The sequence below is a fragment of the Protopterus annectens genome, chromosome 9.part0, assembly GCF_019279795.1.
Source record: "Protopterus annectens isolate FY-2018-M chromosome 9.part0, PAN1.0, whole genome shotgun sequence".
NCBI classification, from domain to species: domain Eukaryota; kingdom Metazoa; phylum Chordata; order Ceratodontiformes; family Protopteridae; genus Protopterus; species Protopterus annectens.
The window spans coordinates 1250806196-1250830328 of NC_056743.1; the positions used below are offsets into that span (position 1 = coordinate 1250806196).

General features: G+C 39.7%; 1 protein-coding gene across 2 annotated transcripts in view; it reads left to right on the forward strand.

The window, feature by feature from the left end:
- Positions 1-24133, forward strand: part of ANKRD13D (ankyrin repeat domain 13D) — an 860392-nt gene that overhangs the window by 479629 nt on the left and 356630 nt on the right. The window lies entirely within an intron of this gene.

Here is a 24133-nt window from a genome sequence, read left to right on the forward strand (position 1 = left end):
AAATTTTTTTTTAAATCTCTTCTGTTCTGGCGTCTCACTTCAGGAACAACTGGATATGCAAATGTGGCTTCACTTGAAGGCGTTATTCTGTTACTAAGTTGTCAACATCTAACTATATATATATATATATATATATATCTCCTAGCTGTAGGATCTATCAGCTGACATAATTTATATTACACAATAAAGGGTCATTACTATTCAAAAATGAGTGCACTTATTGGCAGACCAACCAGTGTGCCAATTGTAAATCAAGCACATACGAAGAAAAAAAATTCCAGCCACTTAATATTGAGAAGTATATGCTACGGATGCATACCTCTCAACTGTATACATTTTGGCCTCATATTTTTAGTCTGTTCCTCATAAACTTTATTATTTTCTGGCATATCACTGAAGAGTGAAGTCAATAAATAATGACATGCATTTGAATTTCAGACTTGTATTCTTCAGACAGTGCATGCGAACACAAATCCTGTTACTTCAGCAGCTTTCTAAGTTTGTAACAGAAATATTTACAACCTGTCCTTCCGACAGTGCACACTAACATAAATCATGTTATTCCAGCAGTCTAAGTTTGTAAGTGCAGCATGATAGTGCGCACTAACATAAGTCTTGTTAGTCTGTCAGCTTTCAAAGTTTATAAGAGCAACGTTTACAAACTGTCCCTATTTTAAGGCCTTTTCTCTCCATTATTTAAGGCTTTGTCCTCACTTCTTGAGCTAAGAGATTGAGAGGTATGTGCAGAGGGCAGACCAAATACAAGAAAAATCTGGTATGTCCTGCAAATCTGAAGAAGTATACTGACTTTCCTTGTATTTCTCCCCTGTCTCAGCAGACTCTCATATCTCTGAGATTTCCAATTTGTGTAGTAAAAAAAAAAAAAAAGAAGAAGAAAAAAGGCAATGGAGATTCTCTTTTCTCCATCGCTTCCACTGAACATCACTGATGTACTGTGCAACCATGGGAACGCTAGTCCTGTGCACACGTGCAGTACATCAACAAATGTAGAAGAAGAACAGGTAGCAACACAGAGGAACTCTACTATGCCATTGTATAAAGACATTATTTAAGAAAGTTAAGCAATTTCTTTCTTAAATAATGTCATTGTATAATCACAATAACTTGTGCTTCACTCTTGTAATTAAACCACGGCAACCATGGGTAAATCTTCAATATACCACACCTACGTTGTCAGTTGTTACTATATTATACAATGGAACATCATAAGTTCTGAAAAACGAGCACACTGATTGGCCAATCAAAACAATGTGCCCATTGTAAATCCAGCATATACCAACAGGGTAAAGTCCAGCAACTGAAGTATCATTGAGTGGATGAACTTTCCTGTTTGCATATGCAACATATTAAAACTTAGTAAAACCATGAAAGAGCAATAAAGTACTACCATACCTCTCAACCTCTAAGCACAAAAAATCGTTACAAAGCTTGACATAATTGACACACCCGAAAAATACAGGCACATTTTAAATATTGCTGTTATAACTTACCAGTTTCCTAGCATTATCTGTGTTAGCATGTATTTCCTAAATTATATAAAGTGTGAAACTCAAATGCGTGCCATTATTTAGTGACTTTAATCCTTACATTACCCACTGACTTCTTAGAAAAACTCAACTTTTATGGAGAAAAGACCAAAAATATGAGGGAAAAATCTGGACAGTTGACAGTTATGAGCACTATGTGAGCCATTGCAATTGAGTGAAGGTATACTAAACTACTTTCCCTGCTTAACAACTTACATACAATGTGCATTTGCAGGAAAGTGTAAGTACCAAAACTTATATTAAATAACAGTGTACATCTAACTTAAGTGTTCAACTATTAGAAAAGGCATGACTACAGAGACAGCAGTACTAATCACACTCCCCTTTTTACTACGTGCATGCACATACACTTTACATTTAACATAAAAAGACAAACTGTTACAGCACCAGCAAACACTTAAAATAACCACAACAACAACAACCCGTACATTTTACCAACTAATATCTAATTAAATTAGAAGAAAAATAAAATAAACAATACACTTGAACTAAAAGTCTCTCAGAAAAAGTGGAAAAATACAAAATAAAACAGAAACCTAAATAACAACAACACAACACAAAACTAACACAATTGTGTAATAGCAATAACCCATATCTGGATGTGGGCAATGCTGGATTTTACCCCTGGTTGGCTTTGTTTGGTCACTTGGGCTTTGCCCTCATGACTACACCACATCAACCGTGGGTAAATCCAGCATTACCCATACCCAGCCATGGGTTATTGCTATTATAGAAAACAAAAACACCATTAATATCCAACCCCTAGACCAAATAAATAACCACCAAAACATCTTTTTTTTCGTACATGTATTAATTTCTACCATCAAAAGGAATATCCTTCAATTAAATCCTTCTTGCTTAATTCTTGACAGAATGTATCAACATTGCTGCCAGTGCACTATATTATCCAGTTTCTGTTGTAGTAAGTAGATCCATCAAGAAACTTGTATCCCATCACAGTGGGGGAAAAACCTTCATCATACCCTAAACAAAGAGGTCTCATCTACTGATTTTTCTAAGTATAGACCCTCAGCAATACTGTCACCCTATTTACATTTTTAAAGAAATGTAGTCACTCTCAACTTTTCAAATACACCACTGGAAAACTATCTTCTTTCCCCAGTGCAGAGTGGCACTGTTGATTGTTAATACTGTAAACAAGCATAGAAATCCAGATGACTTGGCGCCCACATTTTTTCTAGAACTATCAAAAGCTTTCTGCTGCTGTCTGTCCTCCTAAGCTAATACATAAACACTCCTTAAGTGTCATTGAGTCGGTACTACACTGGTTTTACACCTGTATAAATAGACATCTCCCAAGGATCAGTACTTGGCCCCTTACTCTTCAGTCTGTTTATCAAGAATCTCCACTCAATTATCACTCATGCCACCACAGTCCAGTATACAGAAGACTCTACTTTCTACACCGCAAGAACGAACTCAGAAAAAGATTCTTCTCCTCCATTGAAACTTGAACCCGCTCCTAAACAAATCTCTCTGCAAAAACTCTCTTCTGCATAACCTCAGTTAACAACACAAAAAAAGAAGTGGTATGTCATATCAAACTGCTAGGTATAACTGCAGATGAAATTTGACCAACAAGTGCTACAAGCAATTAAAAAAATCACCAAAAACTGGGCTACCTTTACAGGTCAACAGCATACCATACTGATACAGCTGAAAACCAAAACATATCCACAACTTATGTACTTCAATTGCCCCTTTATATGTCTGTCATATTCCCCAGTCTGATTTGCATCAAATTATATTTGCAAAATTTATCACTGCTTAGCACTCAAACACTTTAACTGGCTTTAATTGTCACAATCACTAGCTTATTCATAATGACACATAACCCACAAACTTATCTATTAGCCAAAAATCTGTCCAGCCCAAAATAAGATCATCGAAAATTATTCCCAAATTAGAAGCCTGTGTTCAGGAGATAAACTCCTACTGACCATAACCAAACCCAACAACTCTGCAGGTGACTCATTGTATTGAAATTGTGTCTCACAAATATGGAACTATTCCAGTGCACTAAAACCTGGTAACAGTATAAAATCCTTGAAATCTCACATTACACTTGGCTCTCCTCCTGCAGAATCCTAGGGTAAAACAACAACAACAACAACAACAAAAATAATGAAATAAAAGAAAATAATTGATCTAAGGGAAATATTCCAGTATCGGGTAAACTTGCTTTTTTTAATTCTAAAGAGTAACTTAACCATCTAATTGTTGATTAACTTCCTGTAATTTGAATTCCAATGATGTCGCTAGGTCACATACTCCTCATTTTCGCCCAGTGAATGACAGGAACAGTTCTAAACTGGCAGTTACAAATAATATTGTGCACTTTTCTGCCATAGTATTCACTGGACTGTCAAAGGAAGGTATTCAGTGTTATTTTAATGCATTTTCCATATACTTGTCCATAAAGATTTAGGGTTAGTTGCACCAGTATGGAAATTATCAAAATATGTTTACATTGTCTTGAAACAGATCTGCACTTGTTTCTAAGGAGTTATTTTTTTTTTCTTTGAGGTTATTTTTCTCAACAAGTATCTCTTTCCAACGCAACAAATTATAGCCCGGGAGGTATCCGTGGTTCTAATGTGTTGTTAGTTCTTTGGCTCTATAGTATAAGTATCATGTTATTAATTGAACACCATTGTGTAGTGTGGATAAACTAGTTAAATGCTCCTAGTTAGTACTTATGGCTAGTTACTCATAAATATTCAGCCATACGTTCCATGTTAAACTAAAGTCCATATGGGCCCAGCTCTATGGAACAGAGGAATATAGCCCTAACTATGACTAAGGCAACCAGAGTCTGGATATCATCCAGGCCATGGGGGATGGTAATGAACAGCAAATGTTGGTTTGTGCATTAGTGGTCATTCCCAGTCAACCAGTGCTGTAGTCCTGGAGGTGGCCTGCTTGAAGGCAATTGACCAGGAGATATAGGCTTGTAACCCAAACTAATTAGCTGTCAAGGGGGGGGAGGTGTATGTCTGTGTCTGTCTGCATGTGTGCTTTTGTGTGCACATGAGAATGCAGACATCAGTGGGAGGGTTTTAAATTCCTCAGAGTGATGTGGTGCCTACAACAACCATCAGGAGTAGGGGTTAGGGAGGGTATAGTTTTAGGGGAAGATGCCCCTATAGCCTGAACACAGTATGATGTTGGCCACTAATTGGAGGAGACACCAGTCAGTTAGGGACAGAAAGGTCCTGTTCTGGGGAATAAGCCAGTCTTAACTTCCTGTTGTGATGAGGATTTCCTAGCTGTTGCTGGGGACCAACAAATATAATCACCTATGGGCACATCCTGGAGGCAAGCCGGACTTACCTGTCCATGAGGAATTGAGCTTAGCAGGGGCACAGAGCACCCTCATGGCTCCCTTGATAATGGCCCCTCCAGCTTACTGTTAACCTCTGCACTGGGGTTGCCTTGTACAAGGGAATAAATGGGTTCAAGTTCCATTAGGGGATGCTTTGTGGTTAACAGGCACAGAGGCAAAAAGTATGTGGAAAAAAGAATTAAAGTCCATATTAATGGGATGCAGAAATGAGAGAAACCATAGCTTGACAATCATAAGTGCTTTGTAACTCAAACAGTGGAACTTGAAACTCAGTGTAAGAGTTTAAAAACTTTTTGTAGGTGGGAGTTGCCCCCAGCTACCTGTGTATATAAGCTCTGATATTGCTGTACATCATAATATCGGGAATTCTCCAAAGTACCACAGTTTCAGTCTTATTGCATATATCGCAGTAATCATACTTTATGGGTTGCACACTTGGGTGTCACTGTTTAGAGTGTAGCATTTCTGCCTGGTACCCATGTAAACTAACATATTGAGTGTAGATATTTGCAGACATAATTTGTATGTGTGCATGTGTATGTACAGATGCAATTATAGTAGGAAAGTATAGCCAAAAGAGGAAGGGTCATGTTGTGATTAAGGTCTATCAATTCTGGCCTAACCTTCATCAGTGCTACCACAGATGTAGATCATCTGGTTCTGTAAGAAAAAAAGGAAGTGGTTATTTTAATGACCATTGTTCTAGCCATATTATTTCTCATACATCAGTGACAAATAGCTAACCCATGTTAACCACTGCTGCCTGCATATGTTATAACCTTTTATAGTGTCATAAGTACTTACTAGCCTGTTAGTCCATGATGATCTTTTGAAGCCTGGCCATGCTTTTCCAGGAAGTGTATAGTCCTTGTATCATAAGTATGAATAACCCAGAACCCTTGTATTTTAAGTAGAAACTGCCAAGATCCCAGACATTTATGTTACTCCTAACCATAAGGGGTAAATGAGCTAAACCGGGTGTGAATTTGCGTTTTCTCTTCCATTCATTCAGGTTAAGCTTGAACAGAGTAAGATGCATACTTTGCTTTATGTGGAGAGGAAGACAATTCTAAAGATATGCTATTCTCCATGATACATGTGTATCCCTCCAACATGTTCCTTTTATGTTGCAGAAGAGATTAGGATCTCTTGAATGAGCGTTTATCCTGCCACTGGACTTCTGGATGTGCAGTAGGTCTGAAAGGCTGGGGTCAGTTGAGAATCTGTTAGGAAGGCAGAGATTGCCCCTCAGTAGCCTGTAAGATACCAAGAAAAGGGACAGGCCTTCGGCTGTGAGATGGTTAGTGTAGCTTTTATGATTTAAGCCCTTGGTTTTCTTGATGGGAAAGCAATGTGGCTGTTCAAGTCGTGGCAGTTGTTTGAATTTCAACATGTGCATACCAAAGGGGACGTTATAGACAATCTTCAAAATAATAAGTGCTGAATACAGTGGAATGTTGACATCCCTAGACCTGGATGCCATAAACTTACTAATAAGCTGTGCAGTGAAGAAAGGCATGGATACATGGTGGTCAAAGGACAGTTAATTGTCTACATAGGTTCCCAGGTCCCAAATTACTGAATTAATTCTCAGGGGTGTGTTGTCATCATGATAGTTACAGGAGATGTAATGCTTGCCAAGGGATACTGTTATGCATTTTTGGGCATTTAGTTTTAGCATCCACACAGCCAAATGAAGCCAGCAACCAAGATGGATCCAATAAAAATATTTAATGTTGAATAAACATCAAAAAAGCTCAGACCGGTTTCGGCTGGCAAAAAAGCACAGCCTTCTTCAGTGACAAAAAACACAGAGTCAATTAATTCAACTTAAATAGTGTTTAAACATATCCCATTGGTTCAATTAAAAATGTTCATTTAATCCAGGTGAAAAAAGAGCACCTAGTTTAGTAATCCATTTCTTTTCCTTTGTATCTAACATTGAGTGCCATCCTGTTTTATTAAATTTGATACCCTTAACCACATCAATCACCATAAAAGAAAAATTAGCAGTGTGATGTTTTAAAGTGTGTTTGTACAATGCATTATTTATTTTCTTATTTTTAATATTGCTCATATGTTCAGATATCCGTAGTCTTAAAGGACGAGATGTTTGACCAACATAGAAGGAGCCACAAATACATGTTGCCAAATAAATGAGCCATTCACTGCTACAATTTGCAAAGAATGAAATATCATAGACCTTTGAGCAATTCCTGCTAGTAAATTCCTTAGATTTGACAATTTTGCTACAATTACTACAATGACCACAGGGAAAACACCCCACCAAAGGTTCCCCAGTAATAGTTGTTTGTGAAAATTGTGCAATACTAACATGATGTGTGTGTTTATAATGATTAAAACATGAGGCTAAATTCTTACCCTTGCGAAATGAGAATAAACATTTGTCCGGTAATACATCTGATAATTCCGGTAAACTTAACAAAATGTTCCAATTTCTCTGTACACTATTCATGAGTACATCTGAATTCCTAGCATATGTTGTTGAAAACCTGATTGGCTGTGTGGTCCTCTGATCCCTAAGTTTATAAGTTAACAGTTCCTGCCTGGGTCAAGTATTGGCCCAATTACTGGCCCGCAAAACATGTCCCATAGAATATCCCCTTACACGAAATCTGTTGATTAAATCACATCTATCTTCTTGGAAAGTATCCTCCTGAGAACATATACGCCTCAAATGTATAAACTGTGATTTAGGTATGTTTTTGGCAATATGTGGAGGATGAAAGCTGGATGCGTGAAGGACTGTGTTGTATTCAGGATATTTCCTGAAAACCTTGTATACACACTGAACTGAAATACATTGAAGTATTCCCGTAGGAGCGGCATGCTAAAATTTGTTACACAGAAGTATAACTAATTAAAACAGAAAAGCAGCATAGAATGTAACATTTCTTTTTGTGGGGAGACCCTAAATGACTGTACCCTCTAACATTATAAATGTGCTCAAAACATAATTTGCCTTGAAGTAAAAATGGATAAGTAAGGTGTGTGGAGTGTGCAGCCCCCCACTTCAGAGTATGCAGGAGGCTTGCACCACTGTACATGTGTAAATATGTTTGGCAGAATTTAATGTCTTTCCTCTGTCTTTTGATGCCAGTATTTTCCTAATTTGAGAAGTATTGCCTTAATTTTTATCTTCTTCATTCAGTGTATTTTAGTGAGATATGATTCAGACAGATTCATTAGAACTGTTTTACTGATAGACAAGTCAATCTCATCAGTAGTGATAAAATGGAATTCAAGTGAGCTATTTGCAAAATCCCTATAATACAGCCATATTGATAGCTGTATAGAGGAGCTGTGCCCACTCTTCTTAAGAATAAGACAAACTCAAAAGATAAGCCAACCTTGGTGGAATCACAATATCAGTCAGTTATACGACAAAACAAAAAAAATCTTGGCTAAGCATAGGAGGAACAATACCCAACATACTAAAATCCCCATGACCAATCTGAACAGGCAGCTAAGAGGGTTAATTAATACTTCAAATGTTAAATTTGAAGAAAAAAATAGCTTCTCAGACAAAGGACACCACAAAGCTTTCTACAGCTATGCCCATAACCTCAAGGGAAATGCACAACGATGTGTAGAACTTATTGTAAATGGCATCACCCACACTGAACTGGAGGCCGTTACCAACCTTTTAGCTGACAAGTTCAGCTCAAACTTCTCTCCCCACTCTCGGTAGTCCAAAGGAAATACCACATACCACAATCCCCCAACCATTACTAGGGAACAGGTCATCAATGCACTTTCCAAGGCCAAAAACACTGCATCAATGGGCACTGGTAACACCCTGGAATGCTTACTAAATAGCATGAAACATGACCTCTCTGATCCACTTGAATCACTTTTGAACTGGAGCCTACAGTCAGGTTTTGTGTTCAAGGAACAGAAGATGGCGACAGTCATCCCCCTTCACAAAGGCAATCATACCACTGATCCAGGTAACTTCAATGCCTATAAGTCTGACCAGCCTCATATGCAAGACCATGGAAAGAGTCAGCATGGGCATGATAAATAAGGACATAGGTAACCTGCAAACTCTGGACCCATTACAGTTTCGCTCTGTTAAAGGAAGGTCATGCCTATTAAATTGGTGGATTTCTTTGAGAGGGTCACCAAAGCAATGGATAAAGGCAAGACTGTGCACACAGCTTACCTCAACCAGGCCAAGGCTTTTGATACAGTGCCTTACTCAGGCATTATAGACAAGATCACTAAATTATGTATAAACCCTTTTACCACCTGCTGGATAGCCAACTGGCTCACTGATAAGGCCCAGTAGGTCAAAATAGGTGCAGCCACCTCCACCCTGGCCAGTCACTAGCAGAGTTCCCTCTGCGCTTGGTACTGGGCCTGCTCCTTTTTGACATCTATTTCTCTAAAGTGGAAGCAAATGCTGAAGGTTTATGGCAATGTTTTGCAAAAGGATTGCAAGCTGGGGGGATATCATCGACTCCCCTGCATACACTAGCATTCTTCAAGAAGGCCTATCTCTGACTTACAAATGGTCAAAGCCATGGTCTTAAACTCAATGCTAAGAAATGAATAATTGTACCCTTTGGGAAGTCAACCATCCTGGTTAATCATGTTGATAATATGCCCCTAAGTTTCAGTCCATCTGGGTACACATGTAGGCCACCATGTGGCCACTGTGGTGAGGAAATCCTTTTATGTTGCACAGTTTATAAGTAAGGGCATGGCATCTAGGTCCAAAGAGGTCATTATTCCACTGTACTTAGCCGTTAGTACAGTGCTCCATTCAGTATGTACCTGACCAGGCATGTGCATCAATTAGAGTGACCTCAGAGGTTCCTTACAAAAAGAAAACAAGGCATAATAAACCTGCCTTATACAGAGCACCTAAAAACTCTTTTACTCTACTCAGTCTGTTGTAGATTGCTGAGGGGGTGATCCATGCCTAGCTTACAAGGCATCCGCATACCCACACTTATGAATCTCCTGCATATTTGCAAGTCAAACAGTACTAGAAATACAAGGTCTAGGGACCTGAATTTTGTCTGTGACTTAGAGAGCATGCTGGAGAAACAGATGTGTTGAAGAGACCTCCCCTCCTATGAAACAGACTTCCCATCCATGTGAAGCTGAGTTCATCTATTACCCAATTTAAATACGAGCTAAACCAGTGAATGGGGAATAGGAAATTTACACTGGGCCTGGCACCTATGTACCTTATGGACAGAGGTAGCTTATAAATGCCTGGCCCTCATTGTTCTATTTGGATACAGGATATCATTATTATTTTGGGAAAACTTGGCTAGGCTTAGAATGGCTCCCTGGGTTGTTAGCCTAGTAATCATTTATGAATCAGTTTGGATTTCTCCCACTGCTGATTTCTAACATTAGTAGCTTTTGCCTAATGTATTCTAAACATAGTAAACATCCTGTGGGCTCCCTAGTACTGCTGTTTATTCCGGATGTCACAGATCTGTGCTGTTTTCTACTTGCAAACAAGTACTCAGAACTCACTCACTTGGCCAAAACACTGATGTCTGTATGCTTTGTTGAATCTTAGACCCAAATGACCTTTACACTCATGTACACACACACACACACACACACACACACACACACACACACACACACACACACACACACACACACACACACAAACAAACTCTATCACCCCATAGACAATTCTCATAACATGTCTGTGTAATCTCTAGGTTAACATCATTTTGTTCAACCAGTTTGGCATTTCAGTCCAGAGCTTACTGTGGCACATATTACTTCCAAACTGACTAGTTTTCTTCCGTCACTGTCAGAAAACAGTGAGTAAATCTGTTTTCAGAGATACTTTTCAGAGCGAAAAACTTTCCCATCGATGCAACTAAAACTACACTTGCCATTACTTAGCTTCTCCCCAAACTTCTTTATGGCGCTCTCATCCTTACTAATCTCTAGGCTTCACAAAAATTAAACCTTGAACAATGCTATAACAAAGTTGCTAAATTTACAGCAAATACCCCTTTCAGAACCCACCAGTGTATAGCACTAAAATCATAAATTGTTTAGAATTGCCTCATCAACTAACATGTACACAGCTTGTTACCACCTATAAAATTATCCAACATCCATCTGCCTGTCCTGCACTAAAAAACATTCTGTACAACTATGTTCCCAGTCGGTCATTGCGATCCAGTGACCAAAAACTCCTGTCTTTCCACAACCTATCAGATCTGCTGGGCATTGTCTGCACTCGTACAATGTTGCTAAATCCTGGAACTCCTTACCTGTAGTCATCAGGTCTATACCCTCCTTCCCTTCTTTCAAAACCACTCTGAAAGACTTCTAGCTAAAATCTGTCTCGTTCTTGCTCAAAATTAGGATAAACTATATCCCTAAATATGAAAAGTACCCTATCATTTCTTACACCTCCACTTACTGTCCCTTCTTCACTTACTTCCTTACTTCTGTCAAATTCTCTTCCCTGACTTTCTCTCTAAATATACCATAAGCCTGTTTTTTCCCACACTTCATATTGCAATTCCTGTTTGTATTCGATGAACTTACCTTAAATTTCTCTACAAACTGTCTTAAAATTTCTCTAAATATTTAATGATTGTCCTATAACTTGCATCAATTCTTAACCAGTGTTTTTATATTACATCTAATTTGTTATAATTATTTAAACAGTAGATGTTTTTGTTTTATTTTTGAAGATTGCATAATTATTGTTCTTATAATGTTTTGCAATAATTTGTAGCATTTCTCCCCAGGTCTCTGCTGAAAACAGACTTCTACCCAGTTAGACTTTCCCAGTAATCAAATGTCAATAAATGAATAAATAAAGTTTCCATAAATTTATGTCAGTCCAAAATATACAAAAAAAATGAGTATAAGCATTTTTATCAGGAAACTATACAAATAGGGAGCAGTATAAAAGGAGAGAGAGAAAATTTTGTCAGATTTGACTAATAATCAGCATCCAGGCCAGATGATATGGTACTTTTACCAGCTGTTTCTAGTCCTCTTTCAGGCTGTAAATAACTTTCTACAAACTGAATAAAGGAGCAATGCTTCCTTACTGCTCCACACATTCTGTCTGCATATTCTCCCGGCCTGTGATCAGAGAGCACTTTTAAAATTTCACAGTGAAAAACAAAATATTTCATTTTTAGGGCTGCTGCTCTCTCTATTCATGTTCCACTGGCAACAGTTCCAAGACAAAGCATGTAAACACAAAGTAATGTATTTATAATTTATCTTTACATCTTTAGATTCTGTATTCTTTGGGGGCGAACGTGCATAATTAGAAGGCAGCATTTCACCAAATATATTTAGTTTAGCAAGTTTAGAATGCTGATGGCTGTAAGTTTAGGTTTAAGATGTGATTCACCTCAGAGCTCATTCCCTGAAGCAAGATGCAGTTCTTTATTAGATCACTTTTACAGTTAATGTATATAGAAATTACTCAGAACTAGAGGAATTTGAGCTCTTATTTTTCTTTCTTTTTTTGTCTTATTTTTGCCATCTCCATTGCTAGCTTGCTAAACATTTGATGACTGTTCCCTACCCTATTATCCTAGATTGACTAATGCATTACCCCCAAAGGATGAGAATAGAATAGGTTAAGAAATCACACCATCACTTTGCAGGACCTAGGCTACTTTTATTATGACCTCTCGACTCGTCTCCCCTTCCTTTAGCCTGTAAATTTGCAGCAATTTGAGCACAGGGCTGATGTACACACTTCCACTTCTGCTTTTCCTTCCTGGAATGGATGCCCTGCTCCCTGCTTGGGAAGGGCTTGGAATCTGTGCCCTTGTCTGGTTTCCACTAGTGAGTGCTGCTGTAATGCATTTTGCATCATCTGTTGCACACACTAAAAACTGTCGACTGCGATATAAAAACATTTGTTAACCTGTAAGCCATTATTTTGTCAGTCCATAATGAAATGTTTGTTAGGTGTCTTATCTTAGTTTACTACATGTAGTCCAATTCAACAAAACATGTGTTTTGTACTTAATATAAGTTGTATTTCTTTGAGTTGTTATAATTTATACATAAAGTCATGATTCATTGTCTTTTGTTCATTTGGCCTCGAAAATGGCTGAAAATGGTCCTTAGATGAATCCACTTACCCTGTTAATGAATAGGTAACTTTTGGCTGACTATAGATAATCTCATTGAGGTTACACTGATACAATGCCACTGAAATGACCCCAATTTCAAAACAGTGGAACTTAAACTCTGCCAAAGAATTATGCTGTCTAAATTGTATGTCATGTATCAGAATATCTAAAATGTCATCTGTTACTAGCATATTAAGAGCTTAGGGACATTCCTGCACACAAGCAGGTGTTTTTTTTTTTGTTACATAGAGGGTGAAAGAACCTGACAGAGGCATTTGCAGCAGAAAATGGGCATCACGGTGATGCTTTGTACCCCAGGCCTTCTATGTTTAGTAACCTGCAGTCTTCCAGACTTTTGAACAGAAGGCTTCACTGTGGCCAGAAAAAAAAGTGCTTCAGTTTTATACCAAGGCTAATAGATAGTTGTGCATTCTACAGAACCAGTATCTACAGACTTTATTCTTCAGATTTGGAAAGAGGTGCAGTAATATATTTTACAATGAGGAAAACTGCTGTGTAACTGATATATGTCAGTATTCCAATCACAAAAATTGTAGTCAGCTTTTGTGGAATATTCAACCCGAGTTTTTTTTTTGTTTGTTTTTTTTTTAATTTTCCAGATAATTGGGTTCTTTCACTGTAGGCCAGCAATACAAAAATAACCTGTTAGCTGCATGCCCCGACTCAGAATCATAGTTTGCATCCTTTGAGCTGAATTTGTGAGGTACCCTAGAATAGAGCCATGGAGTCTTTAATTTAGTAGTTATGCTTCACAGTCCTGTTGTCTACATGTTCTTCACTAATCATCTATAGGAGTCCGGTGGTAGGGATTAGGCAAGTCACCCAATTAACTAGCGCTTGGTGTCCAGGTGCAGTACGTCTGACCCCCCCCCCCGTATATTCAACACAAGTTATCATCATATGGAATTGGACTGTTGGGAGTTAGTTTGGTTTAATTTTTTTTTTAATGTGGTTAATTTTATTTGCATTTTTTGACTGGGAAACTCCAATTGTATAAATACACCTTTTCAGTGGAGGCCTGGGGAGAAACAGCATCCCATATACATAATGTGTTCATATGCATAATTTAAGAAAGTGAAAAAAGGAAACAATAATATACTACATGGCTAAAATCAGCAAAAGAAAGTTTTGTCAAGCAAGGCCACTGAAGTGATCCCCAGGGTGACCTTCCTATTGCCCATCCACTCATCAAGATTTCTCTTAAAGACGGCCAGTGAAGTGCTCTGCTTGACGTGATTGGGAAGTTTGTTCCAGAGTATGGAAAGTCTTTGGGTTAGGAACCTGTCCCTCCAGTATGTTCTGTTTATTGGGGTAATGTGGTTTAGGTCCCTGGAGCGTGTGGCATGGAGGGATTGGGATTTCTTTAGGTGTAGCATATCTAGCAGTTCTGGGTCAGACATGGCTTTGTAGGTCATGCAGAGATCGCCTCTAAGTAGGTGATAAGAGACAGAGTATAGCTGGAGTTTTTTGAGTCTGTCTGTATAGGGCATGTATCTAAGGCCTAAGATCCTCTTAGTGAGGCATTTTTGTGGCCTTTCCAGTTGTTCTAGCTGTCTAGTGAGGTACATACCAAATAGGGTGTTGTATTGTATAATAAGTCTAATGAGGGACGAGTAGAGAGGGATTATGACCTCTTTCTTCCTGGATGAGAAACCTTTTGTAATGAGATGTGCCACATAGAAGGACTTTCTGATTACAGTGGCAATGTGGTTATCAAAAGAGAGGTTGCTGTCAACCTGTGTCACCAGGTCATTAACACACCTTCATTGTTTAGTGGACTACCGCCTATGTGGTAGCTCATGGGCATCGAATTTTTCCCAAAGGGAATGACAATGCACTTTTTGGCATTGAGCTTAAGGCCATGGTTCTGGCACCAGTCATTGGTGTCAGTGAGGCATTTTTGTAGAATGTTTACATCAGCTGGAGAATCAATAATGGCTCCCAGTTTGCAATCATCTGTGAACTTGGTCAGCCAGAGTCCCTTTGTGTTGGCTTAAACTTCAGAGAAGTAGTTGCCAAAGAGGAGAGGACCTAGGACTGATCCCTGTGGGACACCACTTGTAACTGGACGGTAGTCAGATTTGGAGTCCACTACTTTCACAGTGTGGGTTCTATCAGTGAGCCAGTTAGCAATCCATCTTATGACATAGGGGTTTATGCCTAGTTTAGTGAGTCTATCTATGATTCCTGAGTGAGGGATGGTATCAAAGGCCTTGGCAAGATTTAGGTAGGCTGTGTGAGCTACCTTGCCGTCATCCACAGCTCTGGTGACGGACTTGAAGAAGTGTATCAGGTTGAGCAGGCATGATCTACCTTTCACAAACCCAAACTGCGTGGGGTCCAGAGTTTGGAGATTCCCTATGTCCTTATTTATAAGGTCCATGATGTTCCACTCCATAGCCTTACATATCAGACTCATCAGACTAATGGGGCGGTAGTTCCCAGGATCTGTAGTCGCTCCCCCTTTGTGGAGTGGGATGACCGTAGCAGTGCGCCATTCGGTAGGAGCAAAGCCTGAAATGAGGCTGTGATTGAACAGGGTACTCAGGTGTGGTGCCAGTTCACTTTGTAATTCATGCAGAACACAGCCAGGGTTATTATCAGGGCCCATGGAAGCTGTATTCTTGGCTTTGGACAGTGCGTTTCTTACCTGTGTAGCTGTGATAATTGGGACTTGGCATTCCTCAGGTATTGTGATAGGCCGTTTATGAGATGAAAGGGAGGTAAAGTTCGCACTGAACCCGTCGTCCAATATGTTGGCAGTATTGGTTGGTTCTGTATATGTATTGCCATTGTGCTGTAACTCAGAACAGATCTGAGTGTTGCCATGTAGATTCTTGACATAACTATAGAATGCCTTGTGGATGTCTTTAGAATATGCAGCAATATTGTTTTCGTAGCTAGCTTTAGAGGATTTGATGATGGATCTCAGTTTTTTGCTGTGGCTAACAAGGGAGTTTTTCCAGTTTTGGGAATTCACCCTTTTCTCCAACAGTTTTTTTTCCTTCTGTTTGTTTTTTTCTGCCTGGCACAACCCCCAAGAGAGGGCCATAGAATTTAGCTTCATAACTAAGTGATAAATGAGAAAGCAGTGGTAGATGTCCACAATGGTAGTATACCTACAGAATCGGATAAAAAACATGCACTGACATTTCTGCATATCTGGTATAGGGAGAGCTAAAGGGGTAGGGAAGTTCTTTCTACTTAAAGCATGACATTATAGTGGAACTCCTTCATATTCTTTCTGCCCATTCTTCTGAGAATGACATGCAGTCATGGCTGAATGGCTGATGGTAGTCAGTGGAGGGGGCTCCGTCAAAATGAGATGGAATAAGAAAAATGCATTCTTAGCTTTTAAAGTGAAAATTATGGTGAGGATTCCCTCTTTTTGGATCCCTTGATTTTTAGAAGTACAGTTTTTTTTTTTACATGATCTTGCATTTAGTGGTTAGACAAATCTGTGAAGCTCCAGGTGGACTAAAATGGACAACAGGGGAGAGTTTCAGATATTAAAATATTGACAAATATTTTGTAATTATGCTGGCTGTGTAGTGTAGAGGGCTGGAGCCCTGGCTGCATCAGTGGTGACCTGGGTTTGAATATCAGGCCTGGATGTTGGGAGGAGCTAGCTGTGTGAATATGGCTATGTGTGTGTTTGTGCATGTGTGACTGTGACTGTGTGTGTGTGTGTATGTGTGAGTGCGAGATAGTGCATGACTGTGGCTGGCTTTCCTGTCCTGAACAGAGAGGGGTGGCTGAAATCTGATGGAGCTTGTGTGTCATAGTGAGGCAGCATGAAGAACTGAGATGTTTGTCCTGACTTGCTAAGCAGTGCATGCAATGCAGTTGGACTTTCGGAGGATAAACCCACACATGCACTCACTCACTGGTGGATCAACAGTGTCAGTCCTGCTCGTGTGGTGTGCTATTAGACTAGTGTGATGGAGGGGGAGTTAGGGAATGTACAGTTACCTTTCACCTCCTACAGGATGATGGGAGTGACTGCTGTCTCATGTCTCACATCGCCATGGTACATTCCAACACCAGAATGAGGGGGAGAATAAAGAATGAGCTGGCAGGGGAGTAGAAAATCCAGGTCATCATGGAATGCAGGGAGAAAAAGAAGATAAAATGATCTTGCAATTTTGATTGAAGACTGACATGGCTCTGTGTGATGAGCATGGGAGTCATTCACTTCTTTCAAGGTTCACTGTTTTCTTTTCATCAGACTGATTCTGATCAAGACACTAAATGCTCAGAATCCATAACTCATGCCATGTTTGGAGTTTGTGCATGTATTGAATACTCCTGGAATCACCACATAATTTTTTTTAAATAAAACAAAATCTTTATTGAATTTTCATGACAGTCATACATTTACATAAATGGAAACGAACCATATTGATGTGATATCAGTTGCAAACATTATACATCACAAATGCTCTTTATACAGTCATTGTCAATCGAACATTATATTCCCCATTCAGTTTCTGCTTTCCCTTAAACCTCATGTCTTGTCCAAGACATTATTCTGCATGTGGTTAAGGTGAAGCAAATTTAAATGAAACCACAAAGGGTCAATAATGTCCACTCAAGATAGTAGACTATGTACCCTGGGCAGTGTTGCTCATCCTAGGTAGGTAACAATACCTAAAAGGGCAGGCATTTCTGAGAAATAATGGATATGGTGAAACCTGCCTCTGCCGGTAGGGCGCCTTTGAGCCCCTGGAAGGTCCATTACTTTATTTATTTTATTTATTTTCTTAATTACATTTTGTTGACCAGGAATGTCCGACTGGGCCAGAGGCCCATTTTCAGTGGAGGCCCGGAGAGAAAAGCTTCACAGAAAATACAATACAAGTAGATTTTAGATACACAGATTATCACAAATTAAAATGCACTTTTACAATATCAAAGCAAACATCACAAAAATAGTATGCATTTTTACAATATCAAAAAACATTACATATCACGAAGAAACATTACACAAGTATTGTGTGTTTACTGGTGTAGATCCTGGGGAAAGATCTACCTTGATGAACAAACACAACAGGATGGTAGGAACTAAAAACCTGCTAATAGAGCAGCTCTGTAGTGAATAAACAAGAAGCTGAAGTAAAGCATTATTCACAAGTTGAGAGAGCTAATGGCAAAGGTGGTAGAGGGAGTAGAACTAAGTTACAAAAGAAGCAGGAGGAGAGACGGGAGAGTAGCTAACAAGAGAGGTGAGGGGGTTTAAGCAGGGGAGTGGCAGGAGCATAGCCAATGGTTGCTAAGGTGGTGTTTTAGTAGTGTTTTGAAGTGATCATGTGAGGGTATGTTCCTTAGGGTTTCTGGGAGGGAGTTCCAGAGTTTGGCTATATTGTGAGAATAGAGGGAGTTGCTGTGTTGGTTGTGGGAGTTGGACACCTTAGGTAAGAGTTTGTTGGAGGATCTTAGAGTTCGATGGTTGGAGTGTGGTTTAACTAAGGAGGATAAGGCAGAGCAGTTATTGAGACTGTAGATTATTTTGTAGGTTAAGGCTAGATGATTGAGAGATAGAAGGTTTGGTAGCGCTAGCCAGTTTAATGCTGAAAGTGATGAGCAGTGAAGGGATGTGAGTGGGAGGTTGGTGGCAGATTTAGAGATTTTATGGTAACATGATTCCAGTTTATTGAGGTATGATTTCTGGAGGTTGGTGAAGACAGTTGAACCATAGAGAAGGGTATTTAGGAGGTGTGTGCGTGCAGTGGCAAGCCTGGCATTGGGTGTTAGGAATGGCTTGGCTCTATACAGGCTACCTAATTTCATATGGACATTTTTGATGGTTTGGGCAGCATGTACATCATATTTGAGGTATTCATCTATGGTAATACCTAAGAGTTTTGTGTGGTTAGTGGGGGTAATTTTGGTACCATTAGCAGAGGTGATGGATAGGGGGATTTGTGAAGTTTTGGATTTCCTATTGCTAAATACTATAACTTTGGTTTTGTTGGGATTTAAAATGAGTTGGTGTTGTGAGAGGTAGGATTCGATGTCCTGAAAAGCAGATTGCATTAATTTGGATATCTAGGATGGAGGGAGCAGAGCAGATAAGGGTAGAATCATCAGCATACTGAACTATGGAGGCATGCTGGGATGCTGTGCAGAGTTTATTGGTGAATATGATAGAGTGGACCGAGAATGGAACCTTGGGGACTCCCACAGAGGGGGGAGGAGAGGGGAGAGTGAGGTGTCCCATGCTGTGGCCTGTTGACAGTTAGAAAGATAATGCAGGTGAGCTAAGGCCATAGGTGGATAGTTTGTTAAGAAGGATTTGGTGGGACATGGTGTTGGAGGCTTTAGACATGTCCAGAAATATAGAAACGACCTGTTGTCCTTTGTTCAAGTGTTGGTAGATGGAGTCAGTAAAGGCAAGGAGAGCTGTACTAGTACTGTGCTTTGGCTGGAAACCATGCTGAGAGTTGGAAAATAGGTTGTTGATAAGGAAGTAGTTTAAGAGTTGGTTGTGGATGCATTTCTTTAGGACTTTTGCGAGGGGGGAGAGGATTGCTATAAGGTGGAAGTTTTTATTTCTTTGGATGGACCACCTTTATGGAGTGGAATAATAGGAGATATTTTCCAAGTGCGAGGGACATACTGTTCATTGATAGAGCAGTTGATGAGTATTGAGATGGGATATGCAATTACAGGGGCTGCCAGTTTCAGAAATTCATTAGGGAGTTTGTCAGCAGCTGTGCGGCTTGGTTTGAGTTTGGATAAGAGAGTTTTTATGTAGTTTATATAGTTGTGAAGAAGAGGGGATTGTGACTGACTATAATGGTGCTAGGGATGGTAAGTGGCTGAGCTGGTTGGTTGTCTGGAAGGGAGGTTACTGCACTGATGAATTGTGTGTTAAACTGGGTCGCTATGGGGACAGTATTATTAGAGGTGGATGGAGGAGTGGGTGAGGTTTGACCTGGGTTTAAGAGTTGGTTGATACAATGCCAGAATCTTTTTGGGTTGTTTTGGTTTTTTTGCTGACAGGATAGGAAGTATGCTTGTTTGTCACTTTTTAATTGTTTTTTTTTTTTTGGTTAAGTTTCTTAGCTGTTGATAGTTGGTTAGGTCTAATTTGTTTCCCTAGATGTATATTTTGACCAGGCATTGTCTCTGCTTCACATTAGTAGTTTGGTACTTTTGGACAGCCATGGGAGAGGCTTGGTCCTAACATGAATTTTTATGGTGGGGGCCAGCTTATTGAGAGTAGTAAGGAAGGTTTCATTGAAGTACTGAACTGCATCGTCTAATGGTAGGTATTTAAGAGGGGCCCAGTTACATTGCTGTAGTGGTAGGTGGAAGGTAGTGAGTGAGAAATGTTTTTTGGTTGTAATGTGTTTGTAAATAATGTTGCTTTTTGGGTAAACATGTTTTTTTATAAAGAAATGTTGGGTAGTGATCACTGAGGGTGTCTGGTAGGCATCCAGCTAAGTGACCTTGCTTGGGTCTGTTGGTTAGGATCCAGTCTAAAGTAGAGTGCTTGTTGAGTGTTTATCAATACATGTTGGGCAGTTTATGGTCTGAGTGAAGGAGAAGAGATTAATAAAGTTGGATGGGTTGTTAGTAGTACAGTAGAGCCAATCTAAGTTGAAGTCACCCATAGTAAAGGTTTCTTGGGTGAATTCAGTGGATGCCCAGGAGAGTAGGTGTTCGATACTGGGGAGGTTGTTGCCAGGAGGGAGGTAGGTGGCTATAATAGCTATTCCTTTATTGGGGTTGATTTCAAGATGGTTAAGTAATAATTCCTTGTTAGGAATAGTGGGAGGTGAGCGGCTCAGTTGGGTTATTTTTAAACATTACTGCAACACCCCTGCCATGTTTGTTGAGCCTATCCATTCATATAATGTTGTAACCTGGTGGTAGAATTTCTGTATCCTTAATGTGGGGCTTTAGCCAGGTTTCAGTTAATACTACTATATCTGGAGAGTAGTGGGATAGTGTAGCGTGTAGGTCATTGGACTTGTTTAGGATGCTACGGAGGTTGAGATTTAAGAGGAGTAGGTTCTGAGTTGGAGGATGTTTGGAAGGGAGAGAGGGAGGGGATGCGAGTAAGAATAGGATGGAGGAGGTACTGAAGTATCTGGAAGTTAGTGTGTGCTGTGCTTTACAACTTATGGGTCCTGGGTTGGGGTGGATGTCAGATAGTTTAATGTGAGCGATGGACTGAAGTAGATGGAAAGTAAGTTTGTTTATAGTTGTGTGGTATTTTGGACATGAGGCTTTGGCTTGGTGGGTGTGTAGGAGTTTGAAGGGTGAGAGAAGAGAGGTTGAGTGAGTGAAGAGGTGAGGGCCTATGTTACTATAAGATTAGTATTGGGGGGAGTGTGGTAGAGTGGGTGATTTGAAGTGTATGACTAGTTGCGAGTTTAAGGAGGTAAAGTTGTAGGATAGGAATAGGAGTTTGAGAAGGAAGGTATAGGTGAGAATGAGTTTTAGGGTAGTTCATTATGATGTGGGAGTTTGAAGGGGGTGGGAATAAGCTGAGAGTAGAGGGGAGGAGTTTGCTTCCTGGAAGGAGTGGACAGAGGGGAGGAGCAGTAATGAGGTAGGGCAGGGGATTATGGGAGGTGAAGGGGATGGGATGGTTGGGAGAGGGAGGTGCTTAGGGTAGGTATAAATCAAATGAGAATAGGGCTGGTGGGAATGGGGGTAGGGTTGGGGAGCAGAGTGAGCCCGAGTGTAGCAAGGGCAAACGCAGTGGGTTGAGCAAGAGACAGTATACAGGGACCTCCAGAGACAATCATCCAGGTAAGGCAGACAGTTGAAGTTGTATTAGAATAGAGTGTAGAGTGGTAAAGATGAGCTAGGGAGTGAGCAAAACCAATCAGCAGATAAGCAACAGTGTGTTGACCATAGGTATCTGCTGTAGTGGCTAGGAGGGGAGAGATGGGAGAGGGGAAAGACGAAGGTAAAAAATGTAGCTGGTAAGTAGGATAGTGATACAGGGTGTGTAAGGAGTGGAATAAGCAGTGGCAGGTATAGGACTGGGGGGATGGAAAGTAAGTTCAGGAACAGAGTATGAAAGAGGTAACTGGGTGCAGGAGAGGAGGTTTACAGAGGTGTACAGAGTAGTGGGTGGGAGAGCAGGGAGCAGAGATGGTAAGTTGGTGCAGATAACACTGCAGACTAAAGAATACTGGGGGAATGGAGAAAGTAATTAGAGTCTAAGGGGGTGCTAGCAGTCTGGCGATGAGGCAACTACTGAGGGCAGGTTTCACCCGAGCAAGTACAGAGACAAAAAACAAAGACAGCCAGCTTACATACACTGCCTTGTAGGACAGCCCACTTAGATAGAGACCAGGTACTTCCTGGAAACGTAGGGGGTCTGGTAGGGATGCAGATGTGGTCATAAGATCTAGAAGAGGGAGAGAATTCAGTTACACAGGGAAGTAGCAGTCACAACAGATTATGAAGCAGGAACAAATGGATAAGCACTAAATAACAGGTATTAAAATTATAACATTTAAAACAATTGCGATTATAACATACAACAAGCAAGCACTGCAGGTGAGAGTACAAGAGTAGATTGACCGTATAATGGCTTGTTAATTAGCTTTACAACAAGCGACCTAGAGGGTCCTAGGAGGTCAGCAATATATTGCTACAACTACAAAACTGAGCTAACTTAGGAACAATAAGTAACATCAACATAGCCCATTTGCTTTACGTGTGGCTTCCAATGTGTAATAGTAGGTGGATGTAGCTTGTGATAAGCACATTCTTTAGACAGACTATGCCTTTTAGAGCTTAACAATTGTTTGTTTTTCTTCTGAAACAGCAGTGTGTAAAAAAAGTCTGCTTGCAGTCTAAAAAGTTACAGTTTTCCTAAAGGATGTATAGGAATCGCTTAGTAAAAGTAAACACTACCGCAGGTAACCAGTAAACACGGTTCTGTTTTACAGCCATAATTATTAGTAAAGAACTTGCATTGTTTTGGGGAGCCAGGAATAGCCTGTCACTGTATGGTGGCAAGATTCAGACAAAATCCCATTAAAAGGCTAGAATACAGCCACAAGGGTTGCCGCTTTTAAACAGATTGTAAATTACAAACGGAGGTTGAGAATGAAGTCTTGGGCAGCCAGAATCCCTTGCCTGATTTTGTCGATTAAATTTTGCAGACCCGGTAACTACTAAATTGTTCCCTCAGGTTTAAGATTATGTTTTGGTAATGCTTACCTTGGAGAGTTTATTGTTGTACTTAGAAAATAGATATCCAAAAAGTTATTTAACTTGCTATTTGTTTTAGTAATATTTACAATTGAAATGCATGATATGTTGTATTTTGACAAAAAATAACTATTTTACCAAAGGTGAAGTAGGATTTTGTGGGAGTCAGATACATAATTCTGACTGAATTATAGCAAACATTGATTGCATTTATAATGCAATCTGCAGGAACGTGTATTTGGTTTCCCAAAAGTTAATCACTTTTGCTCACTTGACTGATTGTACCTTAATAACTGTGGCAAGTTTAATCTTTTATGTCATTTTTTTAATATCTTAAATACCTTCCTATTATATCGAGTTGTTATGCTTTTGTCCAGAAGAGTACAATAGAGTCTCACTGATAGTGCATTAAATGTAAAATATGTGTTGAAAAGTGCACAGCGTATGGGCAGTTGTGGAAATGTCATTGGATTTGACATAAAGACAAGGGTGTACTGAAATGTATTGAAGCTCTTACTACAGCTTAGGGATCAGCATTAAATGCCTGATTTGGAGAGCAGAAGGATGAGCTGTTCCCCAGCTTGTTTTGGTAAGTATTGACCCTTCCTCATGAAGCAGTTCCTTTCTTCAAATTGCATAATTTTGTACTTTTTGACTGAACTGTTCTTTCTGTAATCGATCTGTTTTTGACCAATTAACCAAAACTACTAATACTGATACAAGATGCAACCCACTGCTGGCCTGTGGCCTTATTCTATGACTCTCAATACTGTTTTATATGTAGAAAATGCATCTTGTATTTACTATGTAGGCAGTCTCTGATGAATACTGATGATGAAATATTCTGGTTGAAGCTACATTTGTAAGTA